The sequence below is a fragment of the Oncorhynchus masou genome, chromosome 24 (assembly GCF_036934945.1).
Source record: "Oncorhynchus masou masou isolate Uvic2021 chromosome 24, UVic_Omas_1.1, whole genome shotgun sequence".
Classification (NCBI taxonomy): Eukaryota; Metazoa; Chordata; class Actinopteri; order Salmoniformes; family Salmonidae; genus Oncorhynchus; species Oncorhynchus masou.
The window spans coordinates 42,233,046-42,256,680 of NC_088235.1; the positions used below are offsets into that span (position 1 = coordinate 42,233,046).

The following is a 23,635-nucleotide window of genomic DNA, read 5'->3' on the forward strand; positions in this document are numbered from 1 at the left end:
GAAGAAACTCATATATTTTATTTGTAAAGGTAGAATGTTTTCTTTTTTGAAATATTGGATACATATAACATATGATAAGCCTGATTGTAAGACATACAGGCTAATAAATGCTTATAAAAAGTACCAAATGCTTATAAAAAGGTAAAGTACCAAAATGTATTGATTTTGTTGTTTCGTAGATGTTTGGTGTTTTGGATAAATACGGAACTCGAAGCGTTGGCCAAAACAAACACACAAAACTATAAAACCACCAACCCTAAAAGTGTAATTGTTAATATTTGGTGAGATGTGAATTCTTCACGTCTCCTTAGAATATGTGTGGGGGTGTGTGTCCTCTCTAAAGCACCTGTCTGATATTGAGGAGAAATGAAGCAGAGGTCTGTATAGAGCAGTACTCTGCATAGAAATATCTCACCTACTGTGATATTGTCTAGGTTTCTGCACCATATGCCTGCTTACTGACGCTGTAATGATACGATGGGAATGCACTCTAAACAATTAAGTGTGTATGCAGGTGAATGAGTGTGCGTGTGCATGTTTCAAGTGTTTGCACACATCTTGACATGTACAGTGTGTGTGGGCGGTGTTGTGGGACTCTTGCCATCCACCAGGCCTTTTCTGCAGATCAAAGCTGCGAGGAGCGTCTGTGTTCACTGAGCCTGTTTCCATGTTACCATAGCAACTACAGTGTAGCCGTACTCAATCATCTGAACTGTGCAGGACAGGGGTAACACACACACAGGGTGGTGTGTATACTGTGTAGATTCAGTGACATAGGGAAGATAAATAAAGAAACCGATGTATGCGCTTAGAGCCCTAGGTCTCTGTCCATGTGCTGGTCTTGATGACTTTGCTGCTAATAATGATCAAGTGTGCTCTGGGGCTTAGCTAATTTCCAGAGGAATCTAAATGCACCTATCACAGCTTCGTCCCAATGCCTTCTGTCGAGGGGGTACACAGTGTATTCAGACCCCTTGCATTTTTCAAAAGGTTGTTACGTGACAGCCTTATTCTAAAATGGATTAAATTAAATACATCATAAATAATCTCATTAATAATCTCATTAATCTCATTAATCTACACACAATACCCCATAATGACAAATCTATTCAAAATATAAAACAGTTACCTTATTTACAAAACTATTCAGACCCTTTGCTATGATTCTCGAAATTGAGCGCAGGTGCATCCTGTTTCCATTGATCATCCTGGAGATGTTTCAACAACTTGATTGGAGTCCAGCTGCGATAAATTCAATTGATTGGACATGATTTGGAAAGGCACACACCTGTCTATATAAGGCCCCACAGTTGACAGTCCATGTCAGAGCAAAAACCAAGCCATGGGGACAAAGGTCCGTAGAGCTCCGAGACAGGATTGTGTTGAGAAACAGATCTGGGGAAGGGCACCAAACATGTTGACGGTATTGAAGGTCCCCAAGAACAGTGGCCTCCATCATTCTTAAATGGAAGACGTTTGGAACCACCAAGACTCTTCCAAACTGAGCAATTGGGGGAGAAGGGCCTTGGTCAGGGAGGTGATCAAGAACCCAATGGTCACTCTGACAGAGCTCCCCGAGGGGAACTCTACCGCCCCATTCAGCTGAAAAGGTGGCGCAGGGAATTCAAAAATATTCTTTAGAAATATTTAACTTTCACACATTAACAAGTCCAATACCACAAATGAAAGATAAACATCTTGTTCATCTACACATCATTTCAGATTTTTAAATGTTTTACAGCGAAAACACAACATATATTTATGTTAGACCACCACCAAATCAAAGGAAAAACGCAGCCATTTTTTCCAGCCAAAGATAGTCACAAAAACAGGATTAGAGATGAAAATGAATCACTAACCTTTTGAAAATCTTCATCAGATGACACTCATATGACATACACAATACATTTATGTTTTGTTCGATAATATGCATATTTATATCCACAAATCTTGGTTTACATTGACGCCATGTTCAGAAATGCAGTGCAAGGAGTCCTAGTTCCACAATAAATTGTTGTTTTGTTCCATAATGTCCAATACTAGTGTCCAATTAGCTGCATTTGCTACCACTTTCAGCTCACGTGCCCAAAAGCTGACGCCGGTCCAGGACAACTCGCACGAAAACTTCAAAAAGATATATTCCAGGTCGAATAAACTGGTCAAACTAAGTAGAGAATCAATCTTCAGGATGTTATTTTCATATATATCCAATAACGTTCCAACTGGATCATACATTTTCAGCTGCAGCCAAATAGAACTATGGTGGCACCCACAGAGAAATGCGCCACAGAAAAATGGCATTCTGTCGGGACAGTGACTATTTCTCCTCCCATTCGGTCAAAGTTCACACCAAAAGATCCATATCTTGTTGGGAAAGGAGGGGGCGATGACGTTAAAGTTGACCCACATTCAGAATTTCACTTCTTGTTTGGAAGATTGCCTGCCCTATGAGTTCTGTTATACTCACAGACATAATTCAAACAGTTTTAGAAACTTCAGAGTGTTTTCTATCCAATAGTGTCATGTCTTGTTATGTCTGTTCCTGTCCTTTCTCTTCACTCTGTCTCTCTCTGCTGGTCTTTTTAGGTTACCTTCTCTGTCTCTCATTCTTCAGCTGTTCTACATCCTCCCTAACTAGCTCATTCACTCTTTCCCACCTGTTCTCCCTTCCCCCTCTGATTAGGTCTCTATTTCTCTCTCTGTTCCTGCTACTTTCAGTGTCTGATTCTTGTTTGTGTTTTTGATGCCAGAAGCAAGCTGTCGTCCCGTTTGCTTCCACCTTGTCCTATCCTGTCGGAGTCTGCCTGGCAGGTGCATCCTGCATTATACCAACGTTCTTTTTGTTCCATTGACTACGTTGGAAGAGGATTTATGCCATTCCTGTTTTTCATTAAAGAACTCTGTTTTCTGTTAAAACCGCTTTTGGGTCTTCACTCAAGTACATAACAGAAGAATCAGACCAAGAATGGACCCAGCGGCTCCGGACCCTTTTCACTCCGCCGTCGAGATCCAGGGAGCGATGCTAGGCAGACACGAGGAGGAATTGTCTGCTGCTCGACATGCCGTTGAGACCCTGGCCGTCCAAGTCTCCGACCTCACAAGACAGGTTCACCAACTCCACCTCGATCCACCGCCCACTTCCAGGGTTTCCGAGTCTCCGGAGCCCAGGATCAACAACCCGCCGTGTTACTCTGGGGAGCCCACTGAGTGCCGCTCATTCCTCACTCAGTGTGATGTGGTGTTCTCTCTCCAGCCCAACACTTACTCCAGGAGCGCAGCCCGCATCGCCTACGTCATTTCTCTCCTTACCGGACGGGCGCGTGAGTGGGGCACGGCAATCTGGGAGGCGAGGGCTGAGTGTATTAACCAGTATCAGGACTTTAAGGAGGAGATGATACGGGTTTTTGACCGTTCTGTTTTTGGGGAGGAGGCTTCCAGGGCCCTGTCTTCCCTATGTCAGGGGAATCGATCCATAACGGATTATTCTATTGAGTTTCGCACTCTCGCTGCCTCTAGTGACTGGAACGAGCCGGCTTTGCTCGCTCGTTTTCTGGAGGGTCTCCTCGTCGAGGTTAAGGATGAGATCCTCTCCCGGGAGGTTCCTTCCAGTCTGGACTCCTTAATAGCTCTCGCTATTCGCATAGAGCGACGGTTTGATCTTCGTCGCCGAGCTCGTGGAAAGGAGCTCGCGTTCTCCGTTGCTTCCCTCTCCACATCACTGCCACCTGCCGCATCACTGCCACCCTCCTCCGCCGGCTCGGATGCTGAGCCTATGCTGCTGGGGGTATCCGCATCTCGGCCAAGGAGAAGGAACGGAGAATCACCAATCGCCTCTGTCTCTACTGCGGCTCCGCTGGTCATTTTGTCACCTCATGTCCAGTAAAAGCCAGAGCTCATCAGTAAGAGGAGGGCTACTGGTGAGCGCAACTACTCAGGCCTCTCCTTCTGGATCACGCACTACCTTTCCGGTCCATCTCCGCTGGCCCGGTTCATCTGCTTCCTGCAGTGCCTTGATAGACTCTGGGGCGGAGGGCTGTTTTATGGACGAGACCTGGGCTCGGGAACATGACATTCCTCTCAGACAGTTAGGGGAGCCCACGGCCTTGTTCGCTTTAGATGGTAGTTCTCTCCCCAAGATTCAGCGTGAGACGCTGCCTTTAACCCTCACTGTCTCTGGTAATCATAGCGAAACCATTTCTTTTTTAATTTTTCATTCACCTTTTACACCTGTTGTTTTGGGTCATCCCTGGCTAGTGCGCCATAACCCTTCTATTAATTGGTCTAGTAATACTATCCTATCCTGGAATGTTTCTTGTCATGTGACCTGTTTAATGTCTGCTATCCCTCCTGTTTCCTCTGTCTCTTCTTCACAGGAGGAGCCTGGCGATTTGACAGGGGTGCCGGAGGAGTATCACGATCTGCGCATGGTGTTCAGTCGTTCCAAGGCCACTTCTCTCCCTCCACACCGGTCGTATGACTGTAGTATTGATCTCCTTCCGGGAACTACTCCCCCGGGGTAGATTATACTCTCTGTCGGCTCCCGAACGTAAGGCTCTCGAGGATTATTTGTCGGTTTCGCTCGACGCCGGTACCATAGTCTCCTCCTCCTCTCCCGCCGGAGCGGGTTTTTTTTTGTTCAGAAGAAGGACGGGTCCCTGCGCCCATGCGTGGATTATCGAGGGCTGAATGACATAACAGTTAAGAATCGTTATCCGCTTCCTCTTATGTCTTCAGCCTTCGAGATCCTGCAGGGAGCCAGGTTTTTCACCAAATTGGACCTTCGTAACGCCTACCATCTCGTGCGCATCAGGGAGGGGGACGAGTGGAAGACGGCGTTTAACACTCCGTTAGGGCACTTTGAATACCGGGTTCTTCCTTTCGGCCTCGTTAACGCTCCAGCTGTCTTTCAGGCACTAGTTAACGACGTCCTGAGAGACATGCTGAACATTTTTGTTTTCGTTTACATGGACGATATCCTGATTTTTCTCCGTCTCTCTCGATTCATGTTCAGCACGTGCGACGCGTCCTCCAGCGCCTTTTGGAGAACTGTCTTTATGTGAAGGCTGAGAAGTGCATTTTTCATGCCGCCTCTGTCCCTTTTCTCGGTTCCGTTATTTCCGCTGAGGGCATTAAGATGGATCCCGCTAAGGTCCAGGCTGTCATTGATTGGCCCGTTCCTAAGTCACGCGTCGAGCTGCAGCGCTTTCTGGGCTTCGCTAATTTCTATCGTCGTTTCATCCGTAATTTCGGTCAGGTGGCAGCTCCCCTCACAGCCCTTACTTCTGTTAAGACGTGCTTTAAGTGGTCCGTTTCCGCCCAGGGAGCTTTTGATCTTCTTAAGAATCGTTTTACATCCGCTCCTATTCTTGTTACACCTGACATCTCTAGACAGTTTGTTGTTGAGGTTGACGCGTCAGAGGTGGGCGTGGGAGCCATTCTTTCTCAGCGCTCTCTCTCTGACGGCAAGGTCCATCCTTGCGCGTTTTTCTCTCATCGCTTATCGCCGTCAGAACGTAACTATGATGTTGGTAATCGCGAACTGCTCGCCATCCGCTTAGCCCTAGGCGAATGGCGACAGTGGTTGGAGGGGCGACCGTTCCTTTTGTCGTTTGGACTGACCATAGGAACCTTGAGTACATCCGTTCAGCCAAACGACTTAATGCGCGTCAGGCTCGTTGGGCTCTGTTTTTCGCTCGTTTCGAGTTTGTTATTTCTTATCGTCCGGGCTCAAAAAACACCAAGCCTGATGCTTTATCTCGTCTCTTCAGTTCTTCTGAGGTCTCCACCGACCCCGAGGGGATTCTCCCTGACGGGCGTGTTGTCGGGTTGACTGTCTGGGGAATTGAGAGGCAGGTAAAGCAAGCACTCGCTCACACTCCGTCGCCGCGAGCTTGTCCTAGGAACCTTCTGTTCGTTCCCGTTCCTACTCGTCCGGCCGTTCTTCAGTGGGCCCACTCTGCCAAGTTAGCCGGCCACCCCGGCGTTCGGGGTACGCTCGCTTCCATTCGCCAGCGTTTCTGGTGGCCCACTCGGGAACGTGACGCGCGTCGATTTGTCGCCGCTTGTTCGGTCTGCGCGCAGACTAAATCTGGGAACTCTCCTCCTGCCGGCCGTCTCAGACCGCTTCCCATTCCCTCTCGACCGTGGTCTCACATCGCTTTAGATTTTATCACCGGACTGCCTTCATCAGCGGGGAAGACAGTTATTCTTACGGTTGTCGATAGATTCTCTAAGGCGGCTCATTTCATTCCTCTCGCTAAGCTCCCTTCTGCTAAGGAGACGGCTCAGATCATTATCGAGAATGTTTTCCGAATTCATGGCCTTCCGTCTGACGTCGTTTCCGACAGAGGCCCGCAGTTCACGTCTCAATTTTGGAGGGAGTTTTGCCGTTTGATTGGGGCTTCCGTCAGTCTCTCGTCCGGCTTTCATCCCCAGTCTAACGGTCAAGCCGAACGGGCCAATCAGACTGTTGGTCGCATTTTACGCAGTCTTTCTTTTCGTAACCCTGCGTCTTGGTCAGAACAGCTCCCCTGGGCAGAGTACGCCCACAACTCGCTTCCCTCGTCTGCTACCGGTCTATCTCCTTTTCAGAGTAGCCTCGGGTACCAGCCTCCGCTGTTCTCATCTCAGCTCGCCGAGTCCTGCGTCCCCTCCGCTCAGGCTTTTGTCCAGCGTTGCGAGCGCACCTGGAAGGGGGTCAGGTCGGCACTTTGCCGTAATAGGGCGCAGACTGTGAGGGCCGCTAATAGCGTAGGACCAAGAGTCCTAGATATTGTTGCGGTCAGAGAGTATGGCTCTCCACTCTGAACCTTCCCCTTAAGACAGCTTCTCGCAAGTTGGCCCCGCGGTTCATTGGTCCGTTCCGTATTTCTCAGGTCATTAATCCTGTCGCAGTGCGACTTCTTCTCCCGCGCTATCTTCGTCGCGTTCACCCGGTCTTCCATGTCTCCTGTGTTAAGCCCGTTCTTCGCGCCCCCGCTCGTCCTTCCCCCCCATCCTTGTCGAGGCGCACCCATCTACAGGGTTCGTAAGATTTTGGACATGCGCCCTCGGGGCCGTGGTCATCAGTACCTAGTGGATTGGGAGGGGTACGGTCCTGAGGAGAGGAGTTGGGTTCCCTCTCGGGACGTGCTGGACCGTTCGCTGATCGATGATTTCCTCCGTTGCCGCCAGGTTTCCTCCTCGAGTGCGCCAGGAGGCGCTCGGTGAGTGGGGGGTACTGTCATGTCTTGTTATGTCTGTTCCTGTCCTTTCTCTTCACTCTGTCTCTCTCTGCTGGTCTTTTTAGGTTACCTTCTCTGTCTCTCATTCTTCAGCTGTTCTACATCTCCCCTAACTAGCTCATTCACTCTTTCCCACCTGTTCTCCCTTCCCCCTCTGATTAGGTCTCTATTTCTCTCTCTGTTCCTGCTACTTTCAGTGTCTGATTCTTGTTTGTGTTTTTGATGCCAGAAGCAAGCTGTCGTCCCGTTTGCTTCCACCTTGTCCTATCCTGTCGGAGTCTGCCTGGCAGGTGCATCCTGCATTATACCAACGTTCTTTTTGTTCCATTGACTACGTTGGAAGAGGATTTATGCCATTCCTGTTTTTCATTAAAGAACTCTGTTTTCTGTTAAAACCGCTTTTGGGTCTTCACTCAAGTACATAACAAATAGTAATAACGATATGCATATATTACCAATCTAGGACAGAGTAAGATGCAGTTCACTATGGGCACGCAATTCATCCAAAGTGAAAATACTGCCCCCTATCCTCAACAAGTTTTAACAGAGCAAAGTACAGAGCGATCCGAACATCTCTGAGGAGACCTGAAAATAGCTGTGCAGCAACAATCCCCATCCAAACTGATAGAGTTTGAGAAGATCTCCAAAAAATAATGGAAGAGACATCCCAATTACATGTGTGCCAAGTTTGTAGAGTCATACCCAAGAAGACGAGGTACAATACCCAAGGTACAAATCAGTCGTTCTGCCGCTGATCAAGGCAATTAACCCACTGTTCCTAGGCCGTCATTGAAAATAAGAATTGGTTCTTAACTGACTTGCCTAGTTAAATAAAAAAGACTCGAGGCTGTAATCGCTGCCAAAGGTGCTTCAACAAAGTACTGAGTAAAGGGTCTGAATACTTATGTAAATCTGATATTTCAGTTTATTTGTGATAAATTTGCTAACATTTCTAAAAACCTGTTTTTGCTTTGTCATTATGGGATATTGTGGTTCGATTGATGAGTGGGGAAAAAAACAATATAATCAATTTTTGAATAAGGCTGTAACGTAACAAAATGTGGAAAAATACTTTCAGAAGGCACTGTAGTGTATGTGCATATACTGAGTGTACAACACTTGAAGAACACCTGCTCTTTCCACGACATACTGACCAGGTGAAAGCTATGAGCCTTTATTGAAGTAATTTGTTAAATCAACTTCAATCAGTATAGATGCAGGCGAGGAGATAGGTTAAAGAAGGATGAGACATGGATTGTGTGTGGCATTCAGAAGGTGAATGGGCAAGACAAAATATTTTAGTGCCTTTTGAACAGGGTATGGTAGTAGGTGCCAGGCGCACCAGTTTGTGTCAGGAACTGCAACGCTGCTGGGTTTTTCACGCTCAACAGTTTCCCATGTGTATCTAAAATGGTCCACCACCCAAAGGACACCCAGCCAACTTGACACAACTGTGAGAAGCATTAGAGTCAACATAGGCCTGTGGACTACTTTCTACACCTTGTAGAGTCCATACCCCGATGAATTGACCATGCAGAGCAAGGGGAACAACTACTCCAAGTGTCAGAGCGAGTGACGTTTGAAACGCTATTCGCGCGCACCCCGCTAACTAGCTAGCCATTTCACATCACATCGTTACACCAGCCTCATCTCTGGAGTTGATAGGCTTGAAGTCATAAACAGCAGAGCTGCTGGCAAAACGCATCGCTCAGTCAGACTGCTCTATCAAATCATATACTTAATTATAACATAATAACACACAGAAATGCAAGCCTTAGGTCATTAATATGACCGAATCCGGAAACTATCATCTCGAAAACAAGACGTTTATCCTTTCAGTGAAATACGGAACCGTTCCTATTTTATCTAACGGGTGGCATCCATCAGTCTAAATATTCCTGTTACATTGCACAACCTTCAATGTTATGTCATAATTACATAATATTCTGGCAAATTAGTTCGCAATGAGCCAGGCGGCCCAAACTGTTGCATATATCCTGACTCTGCATGCAATGAACGCAAGAGAAGTGACACAATTTCACCTGGTTAATTTTGCCTGCTAACCTGGATTTCTTTGAGCTAAATATGCAAGTTTAAAAATATATACTTCTGTGTACTTATTTTAAGAAAGGCATTGGTGTTTATGGTTAGGTACACGTTGGAGCAACGACAGTCCTTTTTCGTGAATGCGCAACCGCATTGATTATATGCAACGCAGGACACGCTAGATAAACTAGTAATATCATCAACCATGTGTAGTTATAACTAGTGATTATGATTGATTAAGTTTAATGCTGGCTTGCAACTTACCTTGGCTTCTTACTGCATTCGCGTTACAGGCGGGCTCCTCGTGAGGCAGGTGGTTAGAGCATTGGACTAGTTAACCGTAAGGTTGAAAGATTGAATCCCTGAGTTGACAAGGTAAAAATCTGTCGTTCTGCCCCTGAACAAGGCAGTTAACCCCACCGTTCCTAGGCCATCATTGAAAATAAGAATGCGTTCTTAACTGACTTGTCTAGTTAAATAAAATAAAAAAATCCAAAATGACCGATTTCCAATTGTTATGAAAACTTGAAATCGGCCCTAATTAATCGGCCATTTCGATTAATCGGTTGACCTCTAATACATACATGCTCAATTGCATTCCTACTGAAACAAAAAAATATTGAAACACATAACAAAAATCTTTCAGTTATAGAACTTATGTTGTCCTGCCTTTCAAGCTTTGTAAATAAAATGCACAACCAGGAACACTTCTGTACTGAATAGCCATTCAAGTGTATCTTCATCACTACTCCAGAATAGGTCTGGTTTCTTAACCTGTTGAAACTCTGGGGGCGCTATATCATTTTTGGATAAAAAGACGTGCCCGTTTTAAGCGCAATATTTTGTCACAAAAAGATGCTCGACTATGCATATAATTGGTAGCTTTGGAAAGAAAACACTCTGACGTTTCCAGAACTGCAAAGATATTTTCTGTGCGTGCCCTAGAACGTGAGCTACAGGCAAAACCAAGATGAAACGGCATCCAGGAAATGAGCAGGATTTTTGAGGCTCAGTTTTCCATTGTCTCCTTATATGGCTGTGAATGCGAGAGGAGTGAGTCAGCCCTTTCTGTCATTTCCCCAAGGTGTCTGCAGCATTGTGACGTATTTGTAGGCATATCATTGGAAGATTGACCATAAGAGACCACATTTACCAGGTGTCCGCCCGGTGTCCTGCGCCGAAATTGGTGCGCAAAAGTCAGCTGCAAGTATTTTTCCACAGAATTCAGAGAAGAATGCAGGCTTCCACGAACGATATATCAATGAAGAGATATGTGAAAAAACACCTTGAGGATTGATTCCAAACAACGTTTGCCATGTTTCGGTCGATATTATGGAGTTAATTCGGAAAAAGTTTGACGTTGTAGGTGACTGAATTTTCGGTTCGTTTCGGTAGCCAAATGTGATGTACAAAACGGAGCGATTTCTCCTACACAAAGACGCTTTCAGGAAAAACTGCACATTTGGTATGTAACTGAGAGTCTCCTCATTGAAAACATCCGAAGCTCTTCAAAGGTAAATGATTTTATTTATTTGGTTATCTGGTTTTTGTGAAAATGTTGCGTGCTAAATGCTACTCAAAATGCTAAGCTAGCTTAGCATACTCTTACACAAATTAGTGAATTGCTATGGTTCAAAAGCATATTTTGAAAATCTGAGATGACAGTGTTGTTAAGAAAAGGCTAAGCTTGAGAGTAGGCGCATTATTTTCATTTTATTTGCGATTTTCAGAAATCGTTAACGTTGCGTTATGCTAATGAGCCTGAGGCTTTAGTCACGATCCCGGATCCGGGATGGGGAGTTTCAAGAGGTTTTAAATCATATAAAGTACAGTAAAATACATGCAGTTATTATTGATCTTCTCATTTATGTCATTGAACCGACCTTCAATTTCCAGAGCCAGTATCCCTGTTCTCAACTGAGCACACAAGGATCTTTTGATTTCCTGTTAGGTGAGAGGTGACATAGGGTTCTGGATCATAGGTGATTTGATCTGGTTAGAAGTTATGAGTTTTGGTTTTAGCCATATATCAGTTGACCATTTTTCTTTGAGGGTGAACTTGTGTTGGATCATGTTGACAATGCATCGTAACGTATTTCTAAATACGTGTTGTAGATCAACTTCCTGAAATATGTAATTGAGATCCTTTGTCCAAGGGTAATTGTGTGTTTTATCCCAGTTGAAAATATGTTTTGTTATTCTGTCCCCTGGCATATTAATAACACGGTTTCATAACCTAATAATTTCACCCCTGTGTCTTATTTTCACTAGGCTCCCATCCCATGTCTCCTTGAATAGCAAGGCTTGGAGCAAGCTAAAGTAATGTCTTCTGGCTCTGTTCTGAATAGAGTTAGCCCCGTGTTGGCTTCTTTACAACCCCAGATTCCAGCAGCATAGTTCAGTATAGGTTAGTGTGTGTGTGTTGTCTTATTGGGAGCCAATACCCGGGCTGAATCACTGAAACCATTACAGCTCATCACATTGATCTCACATGGAAGCAACAGTGAGCAGGTGCAGACAAGCCTGTGTGTGTTTGTTGTTGTCTTAATGGGAGCCAGTACCCGGGTTGAATCACTGAAACCAATTATAGCTCATCACATCAATCTCCCATGTATGCAACAGTGAGCAGGTGCACACACACACACATCCTCATTTTCCACCAGATCATTCTCATCTTGTGGAACATTAAGGGAATGGTAGATACATTTATCGCTCTGTCTGTTCCTGTATGTGTTAACCTTAACCATTAGAGAGGGAAAAACTAAATTGACCCAAATGTTCTACTGACAGATATGGAGTTGGTAGAATAAGCATGTATGGTTCCAAATACAATGTGAATTACTAGAGTACTGCAGACAGAATATTTGGAGATTATTCAAATATTAAAGAGATGGTAGGAGTGACCGCCTGCCAGCATTGCTCGCTCTGTCTGTCTGTCTGCCTGTCTGCCTGTCTGCCTGCCTGCCTGCTTGCTGTGGGAGTGAGAGATGCTTTATAGCAATATGAAATGACAAAAGAAGAGTATCTGAGTGACTCAGCAGGTTGTGACACTACAGTAAATGGTTAATCCACTCACCATGTCCCTGGTCTATAGACCTCCGGGTTAACTGTAATCTCATAATGTGGAGAGGAAGGGAAGGATTATATCCTCTCTATTGTTGATATAGTCCTCTATTTCTTCTCCCTGCTATTACTGGACTCTGCAGGACCAGACTGCAGGCAGAAATGGGTCAGAGCAGACATCTTTCTTGCTTTATGGGATCTTGGGTGGGAACCAGTAACCATCTGCTGTCATGGCCTTTTCCCAACCCTGTGGCGGTGGCCATCTCGCTCTCTCTCTCTCACTTGATCCCTCTATCCACATCGCATGGCGCTACAGAGGGTGGTGCGGACAGCATAGTACATCACTGGAGCCAAGTTCCCTGCCATCCAGGACCTCGATATCAGGTGGTGTCAGAGGAAGGCCCGGAAAACTCCAGCCAACCTAGCCATTCTCTCTGCTTCCGCACGGCAAGCTGTACCGGAGCAACAAGTCTGACAGAAACAGCCTCCTGAACAGCTTCTATCCCCATAAGACTGCTAAATAGCTAACAAAATGCCTACATGGACTATCTGAGTTGAACTTTTTTGAATGCTAAGTGTCAGGTCTGGAGGAAACCTGGCACCATCCCTAAGGTGAAGCATGGTGATGGCAGCATCATGCTATGGGGAAGTTTTTCAGTGGTAGGGACTGGGAGACTAGTCAGGATAAAGGCAAAGATTAACCGAGAAAAGTACAGAGAGATCCTTGATGAAAACCTGCTCCACAGCACTCAAGAACTCAGACTGGGGGTGAAGGTTCACCTTCCAACAGGACAACGACCCTAAGCACACAGCCAAGACAATGCAGGAGTGGCTTCGGGACAAGTCTCTGAAAGTCGTTGAGAGGCCATGCTAGAGCCCTGACTTGAACCCGATCGAACTCTGGAGAGACCTGAAAATAGCTGTGCAGCAACGCTCCCCATCCAACCTGACAGAGCTTGTGAGGGTCTGCAGAGAGGAATGGGAGAAACTCTCCAAATACAAGTGTGACAAGCTTGTAGCGTCATACCCAAGAAGGCTCAAGGCTGGAATTGCTACCACAGGTGCTTCAACAAAGTACTGAGTAAAAGGTCTGAGTACTTATGCAAATGTGATATTTCAGTTTGACATTTTTTATGAATTAGCAACATTTCTTTAAACCTATTTTTGCTTTGTCATTATTGGGTTTTGTGTGTAGATTGATGAGGGAAACATTTTAATACATTTTAGAATGAGGCTGTAACAAAATGTGGAAAAAGTCAAGGGATCGGAAGTATTCAGAAGACACTGTATATCCTAATGCCTTGTCACCTTACCCTTATACATATCTACCTCTTATCCCTGCACATTGTAAATATGCTATGGCACTAACACTGGAATTAACCCAGTATATAGCTTACTGATTTTGTTGTGTTCTTCTTATTTCTATTTATTATGTATTTTTGTTCTTCTTTATTTTGTAGTACTGTATATTGATTTGGGAAAATAACTGGCAAGAAAGGCATTTCATTGCACTTGTGCTCATGACAATGAAACTTGAAACCACTCTATCCTCTATCCCTGTTTCCACACACAGTACTGACCCCCTCTATCCTGTCTCTATCCAAGTCCTACTGGGACTTGGGGCTTGGATAACTGTGTTGTAGACAGTTTCCACTGTTGTGTAGTTAGTTTTGTAATGTGTGTAGTTAATTGTGTACTGGGCTGGTAAAGGCTAATTATCTTCTCCCATGGAGCGTGTTTGTATGTGGAGCTGATCTGCTGCTGTCATCAACACACACTAAAATTGATATCTGAAACAGTGTCCACAGCCATAGAGACAGCCTGGTTTAGAAGTGGATGCCACGTCCGTCCTCTCTAAATGATCTCTCAGAGAATAGCAGCCGATTCAGGAAATCCATCTCTTCCTCATCTCTTCTTCCCACATCTAGTGTAACGATGTATCGCCACGGAGAGTGTGCTCTCACATAATGCAACTCAATTGAATCTAGTTTGTTGTTTAAGAGTCTCATAGTTCCATATTCTGTCTGTCGCGTTGTCTCAGCTGGCACAGGGTTTGTGTGTGTGCGTGCATGCATTCGTGCCCGGGCCTAATCGTATGGGAGTTAGCCATACGCAGCTTATTTGTCTTTTGCCATAATTTATCAGAGGAATCGATGGCAATCCAATCCAGCATTGATTCAGTCATGCGGTCTGTTGATGGATGACTGTTTATACAGGCTGAGACCCGGGGACTGATGGACGGACTGAGTGCAGAGAGACATGGGTGTGGCTTCTGCTAGAGTCCTCTATAATTATAACACAATAAGACGGGCAAGGGGACTGACTGCAGAAAGGAGAGAGACATGGTTGTGGCTTCTTCAAGAGTCAGTCCCCTACTGCAAGGGTCCTTTATAATACACTATACTAGCAGTAGCTCTGAAGGACTAACTGCAGAGCGAGACATGGGTGTGGCTTCTGCTTGCATCAGTCCTCTACAATACTGGTGGATATACAGTGCCTTGAAAAAGTATTCATCCCCCTTGGTGTTTTTCCTATTTTGTTGCATTACAACCTATAATTTAAATAGATTTTTATTTGGATTTCATGTAATGGACACACACAAAATAGACCAAATTGTTGAAGTGAAAAAAAGAAAATAAAAAAAAGAAAAGTTGTGCGTGCATATGTATTCATCCCCTTTGCTGTGAAGCCCCTAAATAAGATTTGGTGATAGATTGCACACAGGTGGACTTTATTTAAGTGTCACATGATCTCAATATATATATACCTGTTCTGAAAGGCCCCAGAGTCTGCAATACCACTAAGCAAGGGGCACCACCAAGCAAGCGGCACCATGAAGACAAAGGAGCTCTCCAAACAGGTCAGGGACAAAGTTGTGGAGAAGTACAGATCAGGGTTGGGTTCTAAAAAAAAGATCAGAAACTTTGAACATCCCAAAGAGCACCATTAAATCCATTATTAAAAAATGGAAAGGATATGGCACCACAACAAACCTGTCAAGAGAGGGCCGCCCACCAAAACTCACGGACCAGGCAAGGAGGGCATTAATCAGAGAGGCAACAAAAAGCCCAAGGATAACCCTGAAGGAGCTGCAAAGCTCCACAGCGGAGATTGGAATATCTGTCCATAGGACCACTTTAAGCCGTACATTCCACAAAGCTGTGCTTTATGAGCTTTTTGGTCATCATGGAAAACAATGTGTCGGGCACAAACCCAACACCTCTCATCACCTTGAGAATACCATCCCTGTGGGGATGTTTTTCATCAGCAGGGATTGGGAAACTGGTCAGAATTGAAGAAATGATGGATGGCGCTAAATACAGGGAAATCCTTGAGGGAAACTTGTTTCAGTCTTCCAGAGATTTGAGACTGGGACGGAGATTCACCTTCCAGCAGGACAATGACCCTAAGCATACTGCTAAAGTAACACTCGGGTGGTTTAAGGGGAAACATTTAAATGTCTTGGAATGGCCTAGTCAAAGCCCAAATCTCAATCCAATTGAGAATCTGTGGTATGACTTAAAGATTGCTGTACACCAGCGGAACCCATCCAACTTGAAGGAACTGGAGCAGCTTTGCCTTGAAGAATGGGCAAAAATCGCAGTGGCTAGATGTGCCAAGCTTATAGAGACATACCCCAAGAGACTTGTAGCTGTAATTGCTGAGAAAGGTGGCTCTACAAAGTATTGATATTTTGGGGGTGAATAGTTATGCATGCTCAAGTTTTCTGTTTTTTTAGTCTTATTTCTTGTTTGTTTCACAATAAGAAATATTGTGCATCTTCTACATGATAGGCATGTTGTGTAACTGAAATGATACAAACACCCCAAAAATCCATTTTAATTCCAGGTTGTAAGGCAACAAAATAGGAAAAATGCCAAGGGGGGTGAATACTTTCGCAAGCCACTGTAGACTGAGTGTACAAAACGTTAAGAACACCTTCCTAATATTGAGTTGCACGCCCCCTTTTTGCCCTCAGAACAGTCTCAATTCGTCGGGCATGGACTTTACAAGGTGCTGAAAACGTTCCACAGGGATGCTGGCCCATGTTGACTCCAATGCTTCTCACTGTTGTGTCAAGTTGGCTGGCTGTCCATTGGGTGGTGGACCATTCTTGATACACACGAGAAACTGTTGAGCGTGAAAAACCCAGCAGTGTTGCAGTTCTTGATGCAAACCGGTTTGCTTGGCATCTATTACCATACCCTGTTCAAAGACATTTCAATCTTTTGTCTTGCCCATTCACCCTCTGAATGGTACACGTACACAATCCATGTTTCAATTGTCTCAAGGCTTAAAAATCCTTCTTTAACCTGTCTCCTCCCCTTCATATACACTGATTGAAGTGGATTTAACAGGTGACATCAAAAAGGGATCATAGCTTTCACCTGGATTCACCTGGTCAGTCTATGTCATGGAAAGAGCAGGTGTCCTTAATGTTTTATATACTCAGTGTATAAGTTGATAGATGGATAAGGGGTCTGACTGCAGAGAGAGACGTGACCAATGCAGTGCCATAGAACAAGAACCCCCTACCGAAGAGATGGATGGAAAGAAATACACACTGATAACCAGCCCGTCAAAGGCATTGAGAACTCCCTCCCGGACACTGACACTAATTTAGTCTAACTGAATGGGAGAATCCCAGTAGCGAGGTCACCACCTCCAAGACGTACTTACAAAGGAGACCTGAGTGGAGGTTATAACCCAATATGAGGATGATATCTTGTATTTGAGCACACAGTGTTGACACTGACCTTAACTCCGACTGTGCAGACTGTAAATGAACCCTAATGGGCATACTGTACTATATGTCATGTAACCTGATTTAATGGTATTGTACAGTAGACAGATATTTGACATGCCAGGGGAATCTCAGGCTGACAGGTGAGGCCACGGGGCTGATGGGTATTAAGACGGGTTGATGTCACCTGAGAAATGTTGCTGCTCTGCTGAGTCCCGGCGGAGAGCGAAGGGAGGGTATGGAGGAGGTATAAGACAGGGAAAAGAGTCGAGGGGATAGGGAGAAGGGAGAAAAGGAGTTGAGGGGATAGGGGGAAAGGAGAAAAGGAGTTGAGGGGATAGGGGGAAGGGAGGAAAGGAGTCGAGGGGATAGGGAGAAGGGAGAAAAGGAGTTGAGGGGATAGGGGGAAGGGAGAAAAGGAGTTGAGGGGATAGGGGGAAGGGAGAAAAGGAGTTGAGGGGATAGGGAGAATATAAGGGAGGAAAGGAGTCGAGGGAATAGGGAGGGGAGAAGGGAAGGGAGAAAATTAGAGGAGAGGGTAGGGACAGGGCAGGCTACCTTGACGCTGTATACTTTGACCTAGTATGAATTTCAAAGACACCAACAGTTCTCTTACTACGCCAGCAGAGACATGATGCTCGATGTCTACTGTGAGCACAAGACAGAAATGTGTCGTCCTGATAATACTTTTCAAACCAGATGGTTTAGGTTTTGGAAGGGCTTGGGTTGAGTCATTGGTCATTCGTGGGAAAAAAAATGTATGCAACCATTGTTATTGTTATTGTATGTTGCTAAAATATGCATTTTACACAACTAATGAACAAAATGCATTGCAACAGGTATACTCTGTGACTTTTATTTTTTGGGGCTTGTATTATCATTTAGAGGTCCAGTTTCTGTGTGTGGCTCTTACCTTCTACCATGGTTAACAGAGGGAACAGCCTTGTTTTGTAACACACCTTGTGGTTTTACAATCTGAAAATGGGAGTCTTCAATTTGTCCCAATGACTGATTCCCACTGCAATCCCTTTTACTGGCTTGTCGTGATTATTTCCCCACCTAAAGAGTCTCACCCTTGTTCCCTCATTTTTCCTCTCCCCTGTCTCGCCTCTGTCCATTAAACACCCTGTTTGTCACCTGGAGCGTTATTAGAATGATCCAGACTCGTTTATTCTCCTCCCTCTGTCCATCCTCCTCCCTCCATCCGACGGTCTGAAAGGTCAGACCACCAGACAGACAGACAGTGGTGTTTCATTTGCTACCTACCTGTCCTCAAGGCTTCTTATTGGATCAGGGTCACACATGACTTATCGTGATGTCCCGGGGCCGAGACATTTGTGGCATCTTCATTCATTGTTTCCTTCAAACTAAAGGGTTCAAGACAGTTCACAATAAGAACAGTGACTTTTCTTTAGAGAACAATCACAAATCCAAACTGTTTAAGGACTCAGTAGAAAGACGACACAGTTGATTAATGACCAGCAGTTTTGATGAATGACAATCCTTTTCAAGGAGAAAAAGGCAGGCACCTCATCTTGGGAAGTAGCTGTGTTTGTACTAAACATCGGACCATTTCATTATTTGGTAGAGTTGCGTTTACATAATACCGTAGCTCTGATGCCTGTCAGACTTTGTATTCCGTGGTTTATTCTACAGTTATCCCAAAACACTTAGCTAATTACAGAAAGGCCACTGAACGGTGGATTTCAAAACAAACCATGTGCTCTGAGGTCATTAAAAATGGCCTTCCTGGAGAATGACATTCTGTCTGCATTTGATTATTATTTATGTGCAGCTGACATCTCCAGCTCAGGAGCTGCAGAGCCTGTTTATTGAGATTGTTGTGCAGCAAGGATGGCACGCTAGTGCAAAACACGGGCATACAAACAGACAGTAGGACAGCTAGCCAGCCAAACAGACAGTCAGACAGACCAACATTCTGTGGCCAGCCTGGTCACTGTCAGTAGGCGGTGACTCATTGCTTTAGTAATGACGCACAGCAAATGGACCAGAACCTGCACATGCATGGTCACCGATCCACAACCCACCACCACCAACAACTCCACATTTCATAAAACCTCCCTTTAAAGGCCCAGTGCAGTCAAAAACGTGATTTACACTGTGAAATTGTAGGAATTGCTCTTTGCTAAGAAGCTATGTTTGTTTCTTTTTGACAAATTTTATTGAAAACAATTACACTTAATTGTTGCCCAGAAATGATTTGATATTTAGATAAAAACAGCTGCTTTGGAACTTTAAACCTCATTGAAAGATCTGCCTTTAAAAACTACCCCAGACACACACAGAGGACAGGATACCACCTCATTCTACTAAGATCTTGATATGGTCTAATTGGTGAAACAAAACATACACTTAAACATGCATGTTTGTGTGCAGAAACAATGTTCTTTCAACATGCTGTACTGTGCCTATATGAATCTTAGTATGTCCACTGTCAGTCTTTCTCTCCATCCATCACCAGCCAGGCCTGAGTCAGAGCGAGTGGGAGTGAGAGGAAGAGAGGAGGAATGAGAGGAGGAGATGGGCACTGCTGTATGTCTACCTCTGTTTTATTGGTTGGACAGCTTGTTATTGCAGTAACACGGCCCCTGTTGTAAGATGGATGATGACTATCCTCTCCCCCCTCAAAACCTCAAAGTAAAAGGCAACCAAACCCTCTGTCAGATAACATTTTCGATCCACATGAACCCTCTGTATAGTAGAGCACGGTGATAGTGTCTGCGTCGTGAAATGGTACCCTATTGCCTCTAGTGCACTACTTTTGACCAGGGCCAGACACCCAATTCCTCTCTGGTAAAAATAAGTGCACTATATTGGTAATAGGGTGCCATTTGGGACATAGTGATAGTGTGACTGTGTGGGTGCCAATGGTTGATGTACCTCGTATTTCACCTGGCTGTAACTCTGTCTGTGAAAGCCCTGACAGGGAGTACTTTACAGTAGGTCTGGCTGTTCTCAGGTTCCTACTGACTATGCTGTTGTCACTCATGTCATATTTACACACTCTAATAGGCCATCACTAGAGACAGCAGAGTGGGGAACCATCTGCTAAGCCAGACGTCAGATCCCTTTACCCCCTGAAGAGATACTGTTTCCTGGGAGGAGAGGCTGGGCTGTGCCCCTAAGACACACCACCATCACCTCTACCCCCTGTTCCTCTGGCTAATAGATTCCATGGGATCATCAGGGTACTGTAACAGCCCAAATATCAGGCATGATATGAGAGAGACAGGTTGGGAGGGAGGGAAAGAGAGAGACGCATGAGATGAAGGGAAGGAAAGAGGTAGGAAGAAAGAAAGAGAGACCGATTTGTTATTTTATCTTTGAATTTCCTCAAAACTGATGCTGTTAGACCTTTTTCATTTCAATTACTACTCCCTCACACAGACGGCTACCCTATGCGGTGGCTGAGGGCAAAAGGTGGAGACATTTGAGTCTGTTTATTGATGTCTTCTTGTGTTAAAAGCTGATAATTAAATGGTTGGTAGATCTGCCTCCCTCTGGCTTCAAACTGTATCAGTATTGACTTCAAAGCCTTAATGTGTTGTCTGAAAAACTATAATGCTCCTCTCTTCTCGGCCCCTCTTCTCCTCTTCTCCTCCTCTTCTCTTCTCCTCTTCTCCTCCTCTCCTCCTCTTCTCGTCCCCTCTTCTCTTCTCCTCTTCTCCTCCTCTTCTCCTCCTCTTCTCTTCTCCTCCTCTCCTCTTCTCCTCTTCTCCTCCTCTCCTCTCCTCTCCTCTCCTCTCCACTAACATCAGTGCTGAAAGTCACTGCACTATTAAATGCTATATTAAAACAAGTCAGCAAGAAACACCTACAGGAGCTAACCGTGTTAATTAGCTGTTCAGGCATCATCCTACCAGTCAAGGACACATCAGTCGGTATGCGCGTGCATGCATATGTGCACGTGTGTGTTTCAGATGAGCATAGCTGTTCTGAAGGTTGCGTCAACATATTTTCTCTTCTGCCACACCCTACTTTACCAACTGTCTTCCAGTAAGTTAGTAGCCTTGCATGAGCCTTGGCTTGTGTGAGCCAGCTCGTAGCATGATGCAGCTTGATGTACAAGTACGCCCCATAGACAAAATGCTAGTCTAACGCAGGGCCTTACCCCGAATCTATCTCCTTATGCGGAGTGCCAAGCAGAGACTCACTGAGTCCCATTTTTACAGTCTTTAGTATGACCGGACTCCCAATCTCAGGGCAGACACTCTAACCACAAGGCCACTGAACTGTCTTACAGACCTGGGTTCAAATACTTTATCTGTGCTTGATTGACCTTGCATGGCTTGTTGAACTGATATGATAATCCCAAAACCTGTAAACCCCAACCATCTGGCACTCCTGGCAGGCTAGAGCAAATACTAAAAGTATTTGAAAGATCTCAAATAGAATTTGAACGCAGTTCTGCCGCACCCCACTTTACCAGCTGTCTGGTCACGTCAGCATGGAGAGGGGTGATAGATTACCTTTATAAACTTCCTACTTAAAACGACAACATATCTGTGCCGTCTCTTTTTAATATCTCCCTATTAAAAAACCCAGCAGTAGTTTACTTGATAGATAGACTGTGAACCCAGGGACGTTGGTACTCGCAGCTCCATCAATCGGACACTTAAACATCGTAATGAAAGTGTAGATCTCAGCCTGACAGCCAGGCTAAAAGGGTGTGCTCCCCCTTGTCACCAGACCTGTGTGTGTGTGTGTGTTGTGATTTAGTTTTATTGCACAGACAGTATCGCTCCAGATGTTAGCAGTAGCATTCACACGGGCAAATTACTTTCTTAGTTATTTCTAGTGGAATATCACAATGGCAACATCACATCTCTCATCCTCCAACTCACAAGGGTGATTGAAGAGCTCTCTCCTTCCATCTCTCTCTCTCTTTCTCCATCTTCTCTACAGCTCTCTCACTCAGTCTCTCCCTTCCTCCTTCAATCTTCCTTTAATCTTTCCTCTTCTTCCCTCACTCTCTTAGCACTCTGCATGAGTTTTGGACTGGAGATTGAGTGGAACAGAACAGAGTAGTGGCACTGAGTTTTTCCCACTCATGGTTTCCTTGTGTAATTTATTAGGCCTGGGGGGTTCTGCCCTCAGCCCCCAGTTTAAATTGTTTCCCTGACAGTCAGCTCAGGGAATGTAATTGTACATGCAAGTGGTCCAAGATGTGATTGTATATAGCCACTTTATGTGGCACTTTCAATCCCGCTGGGGCGGTGATGGAGGCAGGGATGCGGTGGCGGGTTGCCTTGAGGGGTGGTGGTGCGCATTGTAAAAAGGCTTGTTGCCGATATTAAACCCATAAAATTCTCTGTCTCTTGGGAAAATGCAGGCTACCGACTGACGTACAATCTCAGTCTCTTTCCAGCCGGGGAGGGAGCTGAACTTTTCACTGTGAGCAGTGTGCTCATCTCAGTCGGGCCTGATATTGAATATTGATATGAGTGTCCACTTTAGTCAACCATAAATCAATCAAACATACAGGCAATCAGTTACTGAAAGGTCGGAGGTTGGCACTCATTGGCTTTATGTCAGAGTATGTCCACACAAACAATGAGGACTGGGTTAATTCCTGTTTAATGGGGGGGTCAAGGCTTGGGGAGGAAATCATACCTGGAACTCATTGATTGGCCAATTTCTATTTTACCCAGGAGGCACTTGGGGTCCTGCATGTACTGTCTTCTTCATCTATTGTTCAGTAAATAATTTGGTAATCTTGTATTTATTCTACACCACTAGGGAGTTTTTTCTTTAAAGGATGACATGAGGAAAGTCAAGATATTTTCATGATTTGTTTTTCTGGCACAATGGTCATAGTAGAATAGAAAAGCGTCTTTGTCTAAACATGCTGGTACTGCTGCAGTTCCATTTCTTAAGTATGCCCTATCTCTTAGTTGTGTACAAAGAATATTAATGATCTATCTTGAAATTAATGAATAGCTGTAGGAATGTTTTCTTTCTTCAGTTGAAAGAACAATAAGCATAACAATAGGCTAAAAGAACTGGAGGGTTATTGTGTTGTGTAACTATTCCCTGCGTAGAGATTGCAGTGCAATCTTCCTTTTGAACTTCTAATAAGTTTGGACTTCTCTTTGAAGATGTGCTGGGATCCAGGTGGGTTAGGCTTGGGCTGCATCTCATAAGGCTTCCTCCTGTTCTCATGTATATGTCCCCCCCTCTGCTTCACTGTAGGTAGTCAGTCAGTCACCACAGAGCTTTCACCTATCCTGCATGATTTCAGATCAGTGCAGAATCAGATGGAGAGGAGAAAAGGAGAGGGAGTCATGTTAGACCTACACTGGAGTGTGAGGCAAGGTGGTACGGCGGACAGCTCGTAATTAAGATTTTTCCTGGTTGAAAGGTCCCTTGTGGGAACCAGTCAGAGATCCACCTGGCTGGCTGTACAGGTCTGGATGAGATGTGGCAGAGGCCCTACAACACAGCTGGTTACTCCAAGACGCTTCATCTCTCCAGTGTTACTGATAGACTGCAGACTGATACAGATTACTAATGTCCTTCTCTGCAATACACAACAGAG

At 44.9% G+C, this 23,635-nt stretch overlaps 1 protein-coding gene across 8 annotated transcripts in view; it reads left to right on the plus strand.

Annotated features, from left to right (window-relative positions):
* The window catches only part of kcnma1a (potassium large conductance calcium-activated channel, subfamily M, alpha member 1a), a 322,881-nt gene that overhangs the window by 108,377 nt on the left and 190,869 nt on the right, over window positions 1-23,635 (plus strand). The window lies entirely within an intron of this gene.